Raw genomic sequence first — 19,397 nt, 5'->3', positions numbered from 1 at the left:
GGCCGATAGGGGTCATTTTTTCTTGTCACTCTAATACATACACACTTTTTCTGATCTCGAAGAACTGAGTCGAATGGGATATGACACTCGGCCCTCCGGGTCGGGATTAGGTTAACGGTTTTCAGAGTGATTGCATAACCTTGCTATATGAGAAAGGCAAAAAGTTGGATTTTTAATGATTCATATTTTACTAACACCAACTTGGAGTCAGTTAGACGATAATTCCAAACTGGCTCCTGCTCCACGTTGGTGTCAGTTACTGAAGAGTAGAATACAAAAACTATTTGCGGAGTTGGGAATTGAACCCAGGTGAGCTGCGTACAAGGTAATTGATTTACGAACTACGTTGTGTCCGCCCCGAAAAGTTGATCTCATCAGGAAAGCAGAAGAAAAGAAATTTTTTTAAAGAAAATAAGGAAATCAGAACTTCTATTCTTATGGAACCTTTTGTTTTACCACTTGTTTGGTTTGGAACATAGATCGTTTTTGCGGTTAGGATCTAGAGTTCATTTGGTGTTAAGGCGCTGCCAGTTTCCGATGAGACAAAATCGAAACGCAATTTATGACTTACATACAGAATATCAGGAATCAGAATATATTGGCTTAAATGGCACGTTTCCCGTATGTAGTCGGGAATTTGTGCCTTGCCGTGTGTTTTCATCATTTCCTGAGCGGAAGGAAAGGACAAGGAGGTGTGAGGAAATAGAATTGGAAGGGTGGGAAAAATAACAGCACAAAAACAAAAATAAGCAAAAGGTAAGTTAAACTCACAAGTAGTTAGACTTGCCTGCGAACAAGCCTAAAGCTCTTTACCACATTGGATAAGAAACTTTAGTATGTCTCTGAGTTTCAGTCGACCAAACATGGTTTCGTCTATATAAGGACGGCTGAAGACTCGAAATCGCAATTGCACTACTGCTGGACAGTTGCATATCAGGTGATATGAGGTGCCGTAGGCGGATTCACAAAGATCACATGAAAAAGACTCAGCGCGCTGAATAGTTGCCATGTGATAATTGAGTTAGGAAGTGGCCGGTTAAAGCCCTGGTCAGCATGCCGCAGTGGAACTTCGAAAAATGTAGGAGATTTTTCGAAATCACTGGGCATGGTTGTTCTAGAAACGCCTTCGTTTGGCGACACGTTTGTAGATTTCTCCAATAATTGCGGTGCTCGGACAAAGCCCAAGACCGTATTTTTTCCCTTATCCAACTTGTCGAAATTGGCAGCGCGGGCTCAGGACAAACGAAGTCAATCGCTGAACCTGCCCTGGCCAATTCGTCAGCCTATTCATTTCCAGTAATACCAGAATATCCCGGCACCCAGTCAAGGTAGATAGTGTTGACAATACTTAGTTCTTCGATTTGGGTTCGGCACGCGATCACTAGCTTGGGCCGGGATTTATCTGAGCTAAGGGCCTTGATTGCAGCCTGACTATCGGAGCAGAAGTTTATAACTCTGCCGGATAAACTCAGTTGAAGGACCGATTGTACCCCGCACATAATCGCAAAGGTTTTTGCTTGGAATACAGTACAGTATCTACCTAGTGAGTGAGATTGTTCCAATCTCATTTCACGACAGTAGACATCTCCATCAGAGAACCGTCAGTGTAACAGACTACTTGCGTTTGTTGTCGTCTTTCCATAAAGCCAGACAACCACTCCTCTCGAGAGGGAATCTTAACATGGAATGTCCTGTAAGGAAAACTACAAGTGAGTGTAATATCGCTGGGAGCAAGAATATCTTCACCCCATGTAACCATTTGTGACCACAATCGTGTATGACTGGTAGCAAGATCAACATGATTACTGTTCCACAGACCAGTAACCTGCAGTCTGTATGCACATGATAGTGCTTCTTGTTTGAGGTGCATGTGTAATGGTTTGATATTTAGAAGTGCCTCAAGAGCAGCAGTCGGAGTCGTGGTGAAAGCACCAGTCAACGCCATGAGCGCCATTCTTTGCAGATGGTTTAGCTTTGACTGGACTGTCACCACCTCTCCCCTCTGCCACCACACCAAGCCATCCGTATGACTGTATTGGACGTACAATTGTCGTGTAAATCCAATAGATGTATTTAGGTTTGAGACCCCAGGTCTTTCCAAAAGTTCGTCTGCACTGCCCGAAGGCCATGCACGCTTTCTTGACTCTGAACTCAATGTGAGCAGACCAATTCAGTTTGTAATCCAATATGACTCCACACAGTAGCTCAGAATCAAAGAACTGCAAGGGACGAACCCCGGTTGTTATTCGCTACTTCGTGAAAAGAACCATTGAAGTTTTGCTTGGGTTAACTGATAGTTTAACTTGTCGACACCACTGTTCGACAGCTCTTAATGCCTGTTGCATTAAGTCAAAGATTGTTCCGGTGCAAAATCCAGTAATTAGTATTTGGTAATCGTCAGCAAACTCGTAGGTTGGAAATCCAAGCTCATTGAGTTTCTTCAACAAGCCGTCAGCTACCAAGTTCCATAACAAAGGTGACAGAACGCCGCCCTGAGGACAACCGCAAATACTCAACTTCCGTATCTCAGCCTGTCGCAGTGACGAGCAAAGTATGCGGTTACTAAGCATTGCGTTTATCCAACCCGAGATACATGCAGGTATCCCATGACCGCGCGTCGCTTCCAGAATAGACTGGAAGGACACATTGTCAAAAGCACCCTCAATATCTAGGAATACACCTAAGCTAGATTGCTTGAGCGAGAAGGCTTTCTCAATGTTGTAAACAACATCATGAAGCAGTGTGATCGTAGATTTCCAACACTGATATGCATGTTGCATTTTGTGCAGTGGATATTCAACTAAACTAACGTTCCTGATGTGATGATCGATTATCCGTTCCAAAGCTATCAGAAGAAAAGAACTTAAGCTGATAGGCCTAAAACTCTTGGCTTCTTCATAGCTCGAGCGCCCCCTTTGGGAATAAATCTAAAAGTTATTTCTCGCCATGCTTTCGGGATATACCCGGTAGCAAGACTGGAAAGCAAAATCTTTTTCAAGACATGTTTAAGAATATCAAATCCCTTTTGCAGTAGCACGGAAAGTATTCCATCATTTCCGGGTGATTTGTATGGAGCAAAACTGTCAACTGCCCACTTGACCGATTCAGTGGAAACTAATGTGCGTGCTAATGCCCACGAGTCCGAATCACCAGAATGAGATCTGTGAACATTGTTCAACTCCGGATCGATACAACCTGGAAAGTGTGTGTCGAAGATACAATTAAGAACATCTTTTTCGTCCGTCACATAAACACCATCTCTGGTTTTTAAGGAGTTCATCTGAAAATTATTCGACTTGGAGAGAATTTTATTTAACCTGCTAGCCTCGTTCAGACTAGAGACATTAGTGCATAGGCTTTGCCAGACAGCCCGCTCTACAGATCTTAGACGTTTCTTATATGAACTACGAGCTGACCTGAAAGCCCTGGAATCATCACGCTGACGCCGGTTCCAAGCTCTTCTCATAACTTTCTTCATTCTTTCAAGCTCAGCCCTCCACCAAGGGGTTCCCCTAGTCGATTTAACAGTACGAAGTGGACAAGCTTCTTCGTCGGATGCTAATAAGAATGAGTTTGTCGTATCCACGACGTCATCTAAGTCGTCTAGTTGACCAATTGTTGGAAAATATCCATGAAATTTAGTCGCCAAGTTTTCTAAAAAGAGGTCCCAGTTTGTAGATTTAGAATTACGATATGTTACCACATTGAAGGTGGCATAAAAATGATCGAAAAATATATATTTATGATCGGATAGAGACGGTTCAGTTTCATTTGGAACCTGCCAATTTCCCAGTTCATGCAAAATTCTATCAGAGCAAAGTGTTATGTCTAACACCTCCTCCCTCCCAGACCTCGCAAAAGTTGGTCGGTTTCCCACATTCAGAATATGGAGATTTGTACTACTTATGTACTTATGTATCAGTTCAGAGCCTCTCAGATTGATGTCTGAGCTGCCCCAAATGATGTGATGTGCATTCGCATCACTGCCGATAATGAGCGGAAGCCCATTTCTGCTACAATATGATACAACGCTTTTGAAATCATCAGAAGGAGATGACTCGTTATGCGGTAGATATGCTGAACAATATATATATATATATATATAAATATTTTGTCTACGTTTCCGACAGTCAGTGTAACTGTGACAACACAGATATCACGAGTTGTGAGCTCCGATATGAGACACGCGTCAATAGCCTTATTTGCAAGAATACAAGCACGAGGCATTTCACGTGGGTTAGTCATGCCTGTCTTTAGGTTCTTGAACCAATGCTATGGAAACCTTACCTTCCTGCATGAGTCGAGATAAATTCATAGTAGCTATACGTTTATGCTGAAGATTGATTTGTGCCAGGGGCGGATCCAGAAAAAAATTTCGGGAGGGGTCCGAATTTTCGATTTCAAAATGAAAATTGTGCAATTTGTAAAACGTAATAAACTTATTAATTGAATATCAGTTTTTCTGGTCAGTTTTTTTCGGGATAATTTTGAGTATGAAACTAATATAAAATATAAACTCATTTAAAATTTCTTAACAAATAAAATAATTTCGGAGGGGGTCCGGACCCCCAGGACCCTCCCCCTGGATCCTCCACTGATTTATGCTATTCTAACCATTGTTGATGAGAGAACTGTACATTTCATTTGCAACATAAATTGCACAACAACTAGAGGACACCAAGCGAGTTGGGATGTTAACGCATATAGCGAGCCATATCAGGTTTAAAGGGGACACGATCATCTGATTCCCACGATTTGCGAAGAAAATAATGGTCCACTGTGTCAGAGATTCGCATAACACAGTAAGGGCAAAACCCAAAATGCTCCATGCGCGACTGGCATATTTTAGACCCTCCAGTCATTAAGTCCTCGGGACGGAACTACACCTTGACTTAGGGTCTCCTACTTTTAGTCGCCTCCTACGACATGGCAGCAGGACCCCAGTGGCTCAATTCTAGGCCAGATACCACACGGCTTCTGGCCTCTCTTCTGCTGGTAGGAGTCAAGCTTAGGCAAAGTTACTACGAATCGCTCAAGTCAACTAATAGGCTATAGAAGGATTTTTAAATAGATTTCTCTATTATTGTAGTTTTCCTTATTTCATTTGTTCTAGTACTTCTTTTACTTGCACAACTTTAACCATCTAGATGTTTAGATGTCACAGGTCCAGGCGTGTGATTTTTTGGATTTAGTGTCCAACTGGCGTTAGTACGATGTCAGTTACGGATGAGGAGAATCCTAAACGCAATAATCCATTTTTTCACTATCCTTTTGTCTTCTAATTGATTGAATTTTTTCGCATTTTCCTTCGTTTTTTTCATTTTCCATTTATTTTTTATTCACTCTTTAATTTTATGTTTTCGCTTTATTTTTATAAATTTTGACTAATAATCTTCTTTCTTAATTTTCAACGACATTCAGTTAGTTAGAGATTATTGAGTAGAGAAAGTTAAAAAAATTTGAGCCATAGTACTCAAGAGAGAGCCGATCGGAAAACTAGAAGGTCATTAGAAACAGACTTAAAATCTTCCTGACTAATCTCTTGTCTTCTGCTGGTAGGAGTCGAGCTTAGGCAACATGTGGTTTAATAGCCACTCATAAAACCTAGATTGCGCTTGTAGCGTGCTATAAAACTTCAATTGTTACTTGGATTACTACGAATCGCTCAAGTCTACCAACATGTCTCAACGGAAAAGACAGACTTGTCCTTCTTTATCGTGAGAACCGACAAAAGAAAAGTCAAGTAAGATCACCACTGAAAACCTGTCGACGATTACAGCATGAATGAAATGCTGCTGTTCATCTCTGTTTGGCTACATCGTTATACAAGAGTAAACTGGACTTGCCACTCATCGCTCGCGCATGGCAGATACAGCTATTCAAACAGGGTTGCTATGGTTACTAATGAATTCCACTTGTTTTGAAGTCATACTGCTTCTTTAGCTAATAACTTTTCTCAACTAATTTTTAGAAACTTGCAATGTTCCCCGAATGTGTTCTGTAGAAGAATACCTTTAGAAATATATAGTGTACTGATTAATTGATTGATGAGGTGATTTTTTAAGAATTTATTTTCAATGTTAACCGATTTTCCATACAAACCTCCATATAAAATTTGAAATTTTTGGAGGGTCCGTAGACACAACCGATCGGTACCAAAATTTGCACAATTACTAAGGGCCATAAAAGGAATCAGCAAAGCCTGGTGGAGCTAAAAGTCAAAAATTGAACCAGTCTACTCTTCATCCATTAATCTCATTAACCATTCCATTTTTCCCACGAACCCTTACTTACCTCCAAATTGAGTTCTTCTTTCTTAAATCAAAATTCATAGACATTTTTTTTATTTTGGGATCGATCTCTAGCGAGTCCAAGAAATCGAGCAGCGTTATATGCTTATTCATTGATTTGCTATTCTGACGGCATCACAACCTGAAGACATTTCGCATGTGCCCAGGATGATGATAACTTGCTATATTAACGTGACAAGTTCATTCGCTGTTGGCGTAAATTCTTTGTCGATATTAACTTGTCATGACTTCTGCTAACTCAAAGTTCTGTGATATTTTTCACGTGAGTGAAGGCACAAAGGAATACAGTTTCGCCGCTTCAATCCTTCACTGGATGCACCGAGTACTAGTTGCTCCGCAGAAGACGATTTCCCGTATCGTTCTGCATTGGATCCGGTGTATGCTTCTTGTTCTTGGTACCTGAAGATTCTTCCCTTAGTCGAACACGCCCTGTGGTTTTTTATTAACATTAGAAATGTTTTACTCCACTATCTAGGACGAGGTGTCATTCTAAACCTAAAATATCTACTATGTAACGAAATTATGTAAGGTTGTCACGCTTGTAATACAACGAGACGGATTTTAATCATTTATACACTAGCCGATTCAGAAATACCCGACTTAATTATAGGTAATAGTTCAACATATATGCAGCAAAAAAATAAAAGGAGTCTATTGAAAATCGATAAAATTGAAAAGTTTACGAAAACAGGGAATATTACCATTCATGAAGCTGCTTTTTCAAACAGAGCTGTCAATAGGAAGTACCGAAGTGGCTCAATCAAATACGAAAGGTGTCTGTGGCAATCATTTGTTGCTCACATGTCAAACGAGCAAATTCATGACTATAACGTCTGGACGGCACAACAAGCGGTAGACGCTATGGACCTTCGACAGTGGTGGCATTAACCTGCACACAGCCACATTGGAAATGTTGTAAAGAAATTTTTATACGTCTTGAATTCAATTTTCATCGGAATTCTAAAAGGTTTCAGGCAGAATTCTTGCTCAAAATCAACAACTGAATCCGAATACTCGTGATTGAAGTCGAATGAAGGCATTTTTTATTAAATGTGAAGACATTTGGTCGGTGTTAAGTCAGACCGGACTAAGTGACAAAATATTGATTTCGAGAAAAACGGGTTTAAAATTTGAATCGCAGCATCCTTTACGTTGTAATTTAAAATTATTTTTTGCCATAATTCTTGTTTATGGTTACATAATTCAAATCTTACAAAAGTCGAATGTAACTGAAGAAATTCTCTATCCAGTATTATCATTATCTTATTTTTTTATATTTTGCGACTTAGTCCGGTCTAACTTAACACCGACCATTTGAAAAATCTATCCGGTATCCCTGCTCGTCACCACGCTGTTCGACACGAAATCTTGCATACACGAACGAGCTTAGAAATGCGACAGGTTCGAGTCGCGTACACACGATCTGCAATGTGGGAAGGCAGGGGGGTTTCCGAATTGAGTTCAACAGTGCACGGTGCAACGGGTGTGTTCTTTTTATGCTTGTATGTGCGTTGATTTGAAGGTACGCGTTTCATATTCCAGATATACGAGATGCGTTTTTAGCACTACAGTATCTGACAATGTCCTTCTGTGGGTATTTCTAAAGCACGGGAGGACTGAACTAGATTTGCGCCTATTGAAAGGCGGGTGTTAGTTGGAGATTTTTGACAAAGACTCCGAATCCCTTTGGTATAAAGACTCGCCATCTTTATCGGTTTTAGTTTCAAACTGGTCCGGTTTAATTTTAAAATTGTCAAAATGTCGGATTTACACGGTAACAAAACTAATTTATCAAATGATTATATTTGTTTAGCCATTAATAATAGATTAAGAAGCACTTAATATATAACCTGTTTACCAAAGTGCATTAGTACATTATTGAAAATTTAACTGGAAAATTAAATTTCATATTTCGTGGAAGAGCTCAATATTTCCCTTTATATTTTAAGGGAGCATATGCAAATTGTAACATATGGGAGCAGGAGAGCATGCTAGAACATGACGTAGCATATATTTACTAAAGACTATATAGTCTCTAGTCTTGAAATGAGTCGATAGTTTTGATAGATCTCATTCGCGAATCGTATTGCACGCTCTTAAAAAATATTTTCACGGTAAAGAGAGACAAGTCTGTCTTTGCCAAGAGACATGCTGGTGAACTTGGGTGATTCGTAGTTATGCTGCCTAAGCTCGACCCTCAACAGCAGAAAACAAAAGTTAAGCCCGTAAGATATTAAGCCTGTTCTGATGACACGACCACTTCTAGTTTTCCGATCTGTATACTTCACATCCTTGCTCTCACTTGAGTGATATGGTTCTAAATTTTCATAACTTTCCCTACCCAGTAATTTCTAGCTAATTGAATGTCGTTAAAATTTAAAAAAAGATGCATTTTTAATACCACCGTGGTAGTATTTTGTACACAACCCTTTTTTCTGGTGAACTGAATCAACTTCACTAAAGCGCGTGACGTTATCGGTATATTCTCGGCGTGAATATAACGAACGAATGATAGTAAATGAAATCTAGTAGAACATTTGCTCAGATTTAAATTTTTGAGGTAATGTACAGGGTGCAAAATTGTTTGGCTGGCTCTCCAGTTTCATCATTTAGTACCACTCATACACTTTAAGTTGGTGAGGAATACTAACCATTTTCGGTGGAGTTCTTTTTGAGGGGTTATGTTCGGCTTCCGGTCTTTGAAATATTTAATAAACGGAATTTTTACTTTTTATCCGACGTTTCGGCGGCATGTATTGCGCCTTATTCAAGGACTTAAGCAGTAACTAGCTTAATTCTTCGAAAAAGGCGCAATACAAGCCGACGAAACGTCGGATGAAAAGTAAATATTCCGTTTGTTAAATATTTGAAAGACTGGAAGCCAAACATAACCCCTAAAAAGAACTTACAACTCCTTGTAAGAGATCAAAAGATCAATTACGATAGATCCAATTTCATATCTTTCGTTTCTCTGAGTCCTCAATTTGACAAAAATATCCAACAAGATCGATACAGTCGAACTTTGTGGCCATGAAAACATAGTAACATTCTAACAAACTTGCAAATTGCCCCTGAGAACTAACTACTTCGTTATCGCCAACGCAAATCCAAGTTTTTCAAACTTCCCTGATCACAAACCCGTGCGGTCTGATCAATTAAACATCTGCCCTGATAAGTTCCTAACCACGTCGCACAGCCCCAAACACACATACACACCGATGTCAGAAGTTGATTACGCTCTAGCCAAACCAATCAACTTCGGGTGGGATTGATTGACCAACGATCAATTTGTGCCTCCGTTGCCAATTTTTCTGACGTTGTTATTTTTTTCCTATTGCTGATACATTGATAACACTGCCAGGCAACGATCCAACAAACTGCCGCACCGCCCAACCAACGACGGGGCCAATGCACGAGTGCGCCCTTCCGTTGACATTTCCAACTTTTGTCAGAAGTCGCCCAGTCTAGCTAGTGTAGTGTACACCTCGGCGGATGGAAACGACGAACTTCTATTTACGGTGTTTACAACCAGTCACGAGCCAGCAATTCCAGTGCAGTTTGTAGATCTGCCAATTGATATGCAGGTTGCACTTCGCCGGTCGAAACTGATTGAACTGATTAAAAGCTGCTCTCTTTGTTGTGAGGATCGATTCCATTCAAATTTATTGTACGGAGCAAAGTAACAGCAAAAAATGAATGCTAATCAACACACGGCAGAAAACAGATGCAACCAAACTACGCAGTGCCCATAGACCGTAGATTCCGTAAACAAGGATCCGGGCTGCGCTGAAAATAGCACTTTCTTAATCCTGTGATGATTGATTTGCACCGATAGATTGGTAGCGACTTCCTCCTCGCGGTCGCATGATCAATCAGGTGCTGATGAGTTCAGCAGACCTACGACGGTGCGGCGGCGGGATGATTTAATGCCGGACAGCAAGAACATCGCTGATAAGCGGCACAATCGTTTCGAGTGAGAGGTGAATGAATTGGTTACTATATACTGTTTGTGACACAGATTTTGGGGGGAGATAATGTTCGACGATTTCAATCAATCGGTATCAGGCGATGAACAATAACCGATTGGCGAACAGACGATTAAAGTGATGGGTATTGTGAGGTGTGGGCGTTTTAATTTAGTAGCTTTTACCCGATTATTTGAGGGACTGTCATGTTCATATAATTTTGCGGCGATCGCGAACCGTACCTGGAAAGAAAACAAAAAAAGAGGAAATTAGTTAAGGATTCTTGTGGTAATTAAAACTGATTTCATTAAAAATTTCATGTTTGACGCTTCGAAAATTTTTACTTTATACATATTTGTAAAAGACATTTTGCTTTGCTGTTAAAAGCAACTGCAACCACTAAAAAAAATATTTCAAAAAGACTATTGTAAGACGACGGAAAAGTGTTCAACGCTAATTGCTTTTAAACCCCTTTTTAAGTTGTTTAAAAATTAACTTTTCATTAAGACTAACTAGGTCAGACGATAAAAGAAAGTATTCAAATATAAAACAAATAAAAAAATAACCTATTAAGATAGATGTCTTCCGTTTAATTCCACCATAATAATATTATGGTGGGACTACACGGATGACCTCTGCCTTGAAAAGGTTAGTTGTGACAATACACTAAATCGCTCAGAAAATATTGATTGTTAAAAATAAATCAACTTTTATGCGAATCATTAGAATTTCACGAATCTATAAATAGGGTCAGCACACGTTAATTTCTGCACCATTCGCACATAAAAAAGAATACATCGTGAAAGTTGAATCTTTATCTTCTTTATTTCAGTTTACACATCTGTCTTGCAAGCATATACTTAAAATCGTTCGTTTCGTACCAAACCTGAAGCAGAAACTGGGAAGAAGAAGGAGACGTGTTCGACGATGACAAGTGTTAATTGATAAGAATTTGGGTGAATTTTTCGCTGCAGCTTGTGACAGACTGTTAAAACAATGATCATTTTTATTTGAAATTTACTATTTAGTGATTTATCGCCAACACTTGCTTCCATAAGTACCCGGACGTAAGGAATCAACTCTGTCATATGGTTGGTATGACGTAGGAAAAATGATAAGTAGTTAAAATAAAAGTTTTGTTTGCTATGAACACATAGCTTTAATTGGTCCGGAAGTTAGTCGAGATAATAAAGTTAATTATCCGAATTTAGTACGTGTGCACTGCACTATAATACTATTATTTTCGAGTCGGCAGAGCGGATTGTATCGATCGAGCTGACCTTGAGTAATTTGGATTAGCTTCTCTTAGTCGTCTCTATACGGCCGTTGAGGACTTCGGGGACTAGACCTTTTGTAAAGAAGATAAAGCGGTGCATGGATAATTTTTTTCTTCGTTGATTAACTGTGAATTGCAGTTATTATTTATTAAAACTGGTTCAACAAAATCGCTTAACTTCTAGCGTGTTCTAAAAGTATGTTAACATTGCTGAACATTTGAATAACAAACTCTTAAAGTGCTACGGTTTGACAAGTAACTTTTTTGGTTTCGGCGTGGTCTGCATCACAAACTCGATAGAATCAAACGCCTTCTTCGATGTTTGGAAATCGACACGAAATTCCAGCTCTAGTAAGCTTTTGATCAATACCGTTTAAAAATCTAAAAAGAACCATTCTAAGAATTACCAATTACACAAATGCGTTTTTCTGCGTTCAGGAAATATCAATCTACTATTCCACTTCTTTAAGTGCATTATTCTTCGGAATTTGTAAATTGAAATAGTGACTTCCGCTTGATTTTTTTTATGAAAAAGATTGTGGTGTGAGCAACGTGGAATCCGATTGTAGAAATTTTCTAATGGTGATCCCTTACTTCGCAACTATGATGAAATACAAATACAAATACAAATATTTCTCTCTCATCATCATCAAATTTGACATAACCGCATATCACACCAAGGCAACCAAAGTCCCCTACGAGCAAAATGCTGGTAAGGTTCAACTGAGAAAGCTTCAAAAAGCGTCCATCTTTGAAAACGAAAAAAGCAGTTACAGATATTCCTGGTTGCTCCGAAGTAGTTGCTGATACTCCCTGTTGCTTTGTACAGCCATGAGGCAGGTGCGTTGAAAGAAACAGACTATCAAGTGCTTAATGTGTTTGAAAAAAAAAAAGAATTCTGTCTTCAATACTCAACGACAAAAAAACAAAAATGGAGCATGACGGAGATGCAGAAATCAAGAACTATACAACATACACAAGCACGCTGGCATCGGAAAGCTGATAACATACGACAGACTACAGTGAGCTGGACTTGTAGCGTGAATGTCAGAAGAGAGAGAGGTGGTCGACTTCGGGGCAGACTGTGTGCAATCAAGGAAGAAGAGAGTTCTTCAAGGGGACTGGAGAATAGCGGCCAAGCTTTTTTGTTTCATTTAGGTTAATTGTTATGGCTATTTATGTTATTTTCAATAACAAAATTAATAAAAGTAACAAAAATTATATATTTTTTCTTCGTTGTATTTTCATTAGATGTGTTACTTTCGTTATTATTTTTTATATCTATTTTTGCTGTCATGGTATTTTTATTATATTTGTTACTTTTGTTATTTTCGTTATTGTCATAATTTGTTGTTAGTCTGTATAGCTCCGTTGTTAATATTTTTGTATTTTATTTTAATTGTATTTGTCGGTTCTGCATTTTTAGTTAATTTATTACTATTGTTCTTTTCAGTTAGATTTTTTATTTGTTAGTTATTTTTGTAATTTTGGCACGATTTGTTTTTATAAATGTTGTAATATTCTGTATTTTTGTAGTTCTTTTAAATTTTTTGTCATTGTTCTATTATTTGTTATTTGCTTTAATTTCTGATTATTCTTGTTTGATTTTTTTATTTTTTGGATATTGTTATTGTTATCCTTTGATAATTCAGTTTGTCTGTGAATGTTAATTATGCAATTAGTGTTCTTTTATTTGTTTTTGTGTTACTTTATTTTATGTTATTTGTAATGTTATTTTTACTTTCTGTTTGATTTATTTTTTACAATTATTACAAGAGAAATGCACAGGATTCGTTTAAACTTTGTAAACTTTTTTGTCTATGTCATTACTGTTTATTTTAATATTTTAATTTCTTTTTTGACATTTTTTTTATCAATTCGTTGTTTATGTAAATGTTGTTATTTTTGTTGCTTCTGTCATTTTTGTCTTTCTTGCTTTTTAGAGGGATGAATTTTTGAATTTTCTTTTTTTAGTTGTTTCTTATTTTGAATTTTTTTGCTACTCTCGTTTTTTCATATTTGTTGCCTTCATAAGTTGACATTTTTTCGCTTATTTGATGTTTTGATGATTTTTAATTTTATTTGTTTTTTTTGTTGTTGCGTAAGACGCGGATTTGCTTGCTACTAGTTTTGTTTTGTAATTTTTGTTTCTCGTTCAGTTTAGTTATTTCTAATATCTTTGGCATCAAGAAAAAATGATATTTTCGTTTGCGTTAAATGTTTTTGTTATATTCGTTACTTTTGGTTATTTTTATTTTTGTCGAATTTGTCATATTTTATTATTGATGCTTTTGCAATTTTGTTAATTTGGTCACTATTGTTTTTCTGTTGTCATTATTTTTGTAAATTTGGGTATTTTTATTTTTTTTTATTTTTGGGACCATTCATAAATTACTTAACGTTTTTGGGGTCGGAAGGGAGTTTGACAAATTCTGACATGTTGTACACATAGGAGGAGGAGGAGTAAATTGGAACGTTATGTAACATGTTTGTACTAAAGAAACAATTTTTTCCAAGGAATTTATTAAGTAAAGGGGGAGAAGTAGGTTAGGGCTTGGGTTTGTGACAAATTTCACATGGGGGAAGGCGGCAACCAATTTCGGGCGATTCTTGCTTTTCGTAGTCTATGAATGTTCCCTTTGTTGTTATTATTTTTATCTTTTCTGTTAATTTGTTTGTTTGTTAGTTATTTTTGCCATATTCTGATTTCCATCATTTATAGTTATCTTTCTAATTTTGTTATCTTTTAATATTTTTGTAATTTCTGTTAGTTTTGTTAATTTAGTTTTTTGTTGTTGTGCGTTAATTTGTTATTATTGTTGATTTTTTTTTAAATTTTTGTCATTTGAGCCCCATTTTTTTATTTGTGTTACTTTTTACTTGTCACATTTAATATTTCTTTCATTTTCGTGTTTCTTGCTTTTTGTTGATTTTGTTAGTTTTGTTTTTGCCTCCCTTTTTATATTTGTTAAAATCTATATTTCCTAATATTATTAATTTTATGTGCTCGTTATTTTTGTTGTTTTCCGTAGCATTGTTTTTTACTGCAATTTTGCTTTATTGTCATTTTTGGGTTGGAGCACACGGTTTGTTCGGCCATAGTGATTATGCTCTTTCTGGCGTAATGTTTGACTTTTTGGTTAATTTGATTTCTTTGTTATATTAATTATTTTTAGTGGGGTGCTTTTTTATTTGTGCCTGGTTATATTATTTTCATTTTTTTGTTGTACCGTTAGTTTAATGATCGACGCTGCATTTTTTATTATTTTATTTTTTTGTTTTGTTTTGCTAGCTTTTTTGGACTTTTGCACACTTTGTTATTTTAAATTAATTACATTCGGTTTTTGTTGTCTTATTCTTATTCCTTTTACCATTTTTCCAATTTTGACATTTACTTTTGATTTATTTCCGTTAGTTTGGTTACTTCTGTAGATATTTTATTTTTTGTAGCTATTATTCTTTTTTTGCTTTTGGGTTATTTTTGTAATTTTTCGTATCATTGTTACTTTCTGTTTAGTTTATTTTTTTGTTATTATGCTACTTTTATTTTTATGTGCTGTTGCTCTTTTTGACCATTTTATTGTTGATGTAAATTTTGGAATTTCTGTTACTTTTGTCCTTCTTGTCTTATTTTTGTTTGTTTTTTTTTTAATTTGTTAACTTATTTTTTTCGTTAATTTAATGTCCGGTGTCTTTGTTATCATAGCTTTGTTTTTGATAGTTATTCTTGTTTTGTAGCACACGGATTGGTCGGTCATAATGATGATGATGCTGTTTTTTTGTAAATTCCGTTATTTTAGTTTATTTTTTTATTATTGTTAGTTTTGTTTAGTAACTTTTTTTCGATCAGTTTAGTGTTTTATATCATTTTGACATCAGGTAAAAATAGAACGATATTTTCGTTTGTAATTTTATTATATTTGTTGCTTTTGGTTGTGTTATTATTTTTTCACCAGCACTTTTTTGTTTTTGTTGTTTTTCTTATCACGATATTTAGGTTATTTTTGTTTTTTGTTGCGGTCTTTTTTTATTATCTTCGGTAATATTGCGTTTAATGTCTCTGTTGTTTATTGTTTTTGTCTTTTCTAAACGTTTGTCTTTTTGTTATGTTTGTTTGTTTTTCCCACCATTTTTAGTTATTTTCCAATATTGGCTTTTTTATTTTTTGTTATTTTTTGTAAATTCTGTTAATTTTGTTTTTTTGTTGCTTGTTACTTTTGTTTCTGTTATTTGTTTAGTTTTTGTGTAATTTGTTCTTTTTAAATATTTATTTTTACTTGCTTTCGTTCGTTTATTTACTTTCAACTTATTTCTCTAATTTTTGGTTTTCTTGCCTTTTGTTATTTTACCGGTTCTGTTATTTTAGTTTTTTGCGACACTTTTTTCTTATGTGCTAATTTGTATTCATTGATTTTTATTTTCGCTAATTTTATTATTTTTATACGCTCGGTATATTTATTATTTTTCGTAGCGCTGTTTTTATTGATAATTTATGATAATTTGTTTTGGAGCGCGTTTCACCACGGTGATGCTATTCTCGATAATTTTGTTATTTTTGGCTAATTTGGTTATTATTGTTAGTTTCGTGTTTCGTTCATTTACTTATTTTTTATTTCAGCAGTTTTAGTAAATATACTATTTAAATTTTTGTACGCTTGCAATTTTTGTATGTTTTCAATTTCTGTTTTTCTTGTTTTTTTATTATTGTTTTTATTGTTGCTTTTTGTCTATATTATTTACATTTGATTACGTGTTTATTTTTGTTGTTTTGTTGTTCTAATTTTAATTTTTTGTTGTTGTCGTGTAAATTTAATTATTTTTTGTTAATTCTGTTATTTTCACTGTTTGCTTTTTTGTTATGTTCTTTGTGTTACTAATTATTACTTTTTTGTCTTCGGTTGTCCATTTTGCTCTTTTCTTTTTACCTTGTTTGTGTTTAATAATTATTATTATTGTTTTTGTTATCTTTATTATTTCCAGTACCTCTTAATCTTTTATTTCTCAATTTTTTTTGTTATTATCATTATTTCTGTTAGTTTTGTTATTGTCGTGAATATGCTTTTTTCCTATTTTTGTTATTGCAGTTATGATTTATTAATTTAGTTTTTTGGAAAGTAATGTTGTTTTTTGCAATTGTGGCTATTTTTGCAATGTTTGTCATTTTTGTTTTATCGTGTCATTTTTTTTAATCACAATTTTTGTTTTTCTTGTTATTTTTGTTATGGTTATTATTGTTACTTCTTATTTTCATATCATCGTGAATTTTGTAAGTTTTGTGATTTTTGTTAATTTCGTTATTTTCCTTTGTGGACTGGGTGCATTGGTCAAGTGCCGTGGTTCTGAAGCGACGAAGTCGAAACGCAAACACTTGGACTTATTTTTTGTGTTTTTCTTTATTGTTATTTTTGTTTATTATTTTAATGTTTATTGCTACTATCGTTTCTCTTGTTATTTTTGGAATTTTTATCGTTTTAGTTTTAAGAAAATTTTCGTTTTCAGTTTTTTATCATAGTAATATTTTCTAGTTATTTGTGTTATTTTAGTTGTCTTATTTCTGTTATTATAATAATTTTTATTATTGCACATCAAGAAAAACAAATGATATTTTTGGTAATGTAGTATTTTCCTTATACTCGCTACCTTTGGTTGCGCTGTTGTTATTTTATTTTATTATTTTTGTCGTTCTTATCCTATCAATTTGGTTTTTTCAGTTTTCTTGTTATTCTCTTTTTCATTATTTTTGTTAATTTTAGCATGTTTGTGATTCTTTGTCTTTTTTGTTTACGTTATTTTTAATCTTTTATATTTGATTTGTTTGTATGTCTGATATTTCTGTTTTTTCCTTTATTCAGTATATTTAGTTATTTTCCTAATGGTTGTTTCCTTTTGCTGTTTTGTTAATTCCCCCAAATTTCGTTCATTTAATTTTCTTGGTGTTTTCTCCTTGTGTAGCTATCGATAAATAAGTTTTTTCATTTCTGTGTAATTTTCGCAATATTTATTTTTAATACCAAATACCAAACAATTTTTTTTCACTCATTACATTTGACATCTCTGTTATTTTCGTTTTTCTTGCTTTTTGTTCTTTTGTTGTCTTCTATTATACTACTTTCATATTTCTTAATTTTTTTAATTTCTGATAATTTAATTATTTCTATAGGCTCGTTGTTTTTGTCGTTTTCCGTAGCTTTGTTGTCAATAAACAAAAATGGTGCACGCGGATTGTTCGGCCACGATGATTATGCTTTTATCAATAAAAGTGTGTAATTTTCGTGATATTTATTTAATTTGGTAATTACTGTTAGTTTGATATCTAATATTAAAAAATATTGTAGCGCTTTTTGTTGTCTTGTAAATCATATGTTAATTTTTGAGTTGTCTTCTAAAATTTATTAAGCTTTGTTAATTCTGTTATTTCTGCTATTTTTGTTTATTTTTATTATTATCGTTGTATTTGTAATTATTACTATTTTTGTCTTAGATTGATATTTTTGTTCTTTTCTGTTTGCCTTATTTGTTTTTGTTTGCCTGTTATTTTTATTGTTTTGGTATTTTAAGTATTTTTTATTTCTTGTTTTTCTAATTTGTATTTTCTTTTGTTAGTTTCGTTCTTACTGTTTTTTTGAAAGTATTGTTATTTTTATTTCCAATTTTTGTACTATCTAAATTTTTAATTTTATTGTTTTTGCAATTGTTTTTATTGTTACTTTTTGTATATTTTTTTCATTGCATTGATGGAAATGTTTTTATATTTTTGCAATTCTTACAAATTTTATGATTGTGGTTAACTTTGTTATTTCCCTTATTTTGGTTTTTCTAGTTATTTTTAGAGGTGTGCGCCGCCGCGCCACGCCGCCGCCGCCGATGATTTTGACACGCCGCCGATTTTAGGAAAAAATGGTCAGCGCGCCGATTGCCTTTTTTGTGCTGCGCCGCCGATCATATTTAAACTCGCGCCGAGTCCATTGTAAACGACCCAATGGGTCACGCGCCTCATCGAGACGACCAGATCTAAAAAACCCATCAACTTAACGATCATGACAGGAGACCCACCGTGTACTCGATCGCGCTGGTATGAAACGACAACCAGTAGAAGAAAGCCAATCCGCGTGTGCTGAAGATTATATTCTAAAAAGTTTACTTGATTTTTAATTTATAAAGATTTATTTGAAATTGTATTTAAAACACAGTTATGCGCTGCAATTTGCAAGTCGCGTTAGATGTATTAACTCGTAAAGCAGCTGTGATCATTATCGGTGATAGAAATTCACATTTAACAATCTGTAACTAATTCGAGGTTAGTTTCCCACTAAACTGCTTTTGTATAACTCCATAAAATTAGCAAATTTTCATATTGTAGTTAACGGAACCTAATTCACGCACTTCACAGTCACGATTAGGTCACTAGTGACGCTGCTGAAGGTAATATCATTGAAACTTAATACTAAAAATACTAGGATTAATGCAATATAATATTGCAGAATTGACACGAAGTCACAAATAAGTTGCGAACGCAAATATAGGAGGAATAGAAGAGGAATAAATACTAAACGTAAGTTATGCGCTCTGAATTGTGTATAGCATATGCTTATAACATATCATTGTCATCCTAGGAAGTTTTTATTATTCATTGTGAATAAATAATTATTCGGAAATAATTTGATCCTCTCATTGCGAAGCAACAATTTGACCTGAATGTGTATTGAGTGAAAGAATTTTGGTTTACTTTACGATAATCTTATTGGTTGTAATAGTTTTGTGTGATTCTTACCATTACCAATCTTGAGGCAGCATATTGTAGTCCATATGGAAACATAGCTGCTTTCGAACCGCACGGCAATTCAG

The 19,397-nt window shown here is 35.0% G+C and overlaps 1 long non-coding RNA gene across 1 annotated transcript; it reads left to right on the top strand.

Moving 5' to 3' along the window:
• The first annotated feature begins 18,770 nt into the window (after positions 1-18,770).
• On the top strand, positions 18,771-19,106 carry LOC131696138 (uncharacterized). Its single transcript, XR_009306728.1, has 3 exons — positions 18,771-18,849; positions 18,943-18,974; positions 19,034-19,106. It is a non-coding gene; the product is annotated as an uncharacterized LOC131696138 (long non-coding RNA).
• The last annotated feature ends 291 nt before the right edge of the window (positions 19,107-19,397 follow it).

This window comes from Topomyia yanbarensis, unplaced genomic scaffold (assembly GCF_030247195.1).
Source record: "Topomyia yanbarensis strain Yona2022 unplaced genomic scaffold, ASM3024719v1 HiC_scaffold_78, whole genome shotgun sequence".
NCBI lineage: Eukaryota > Metazoa > Arthropoda > Insecta > Diptera > Culicidae > Topomyia > Topomyia yanbarensis.
This window is presented reverse-complemented; position numbering and strand designations above follow the sequence as displayed.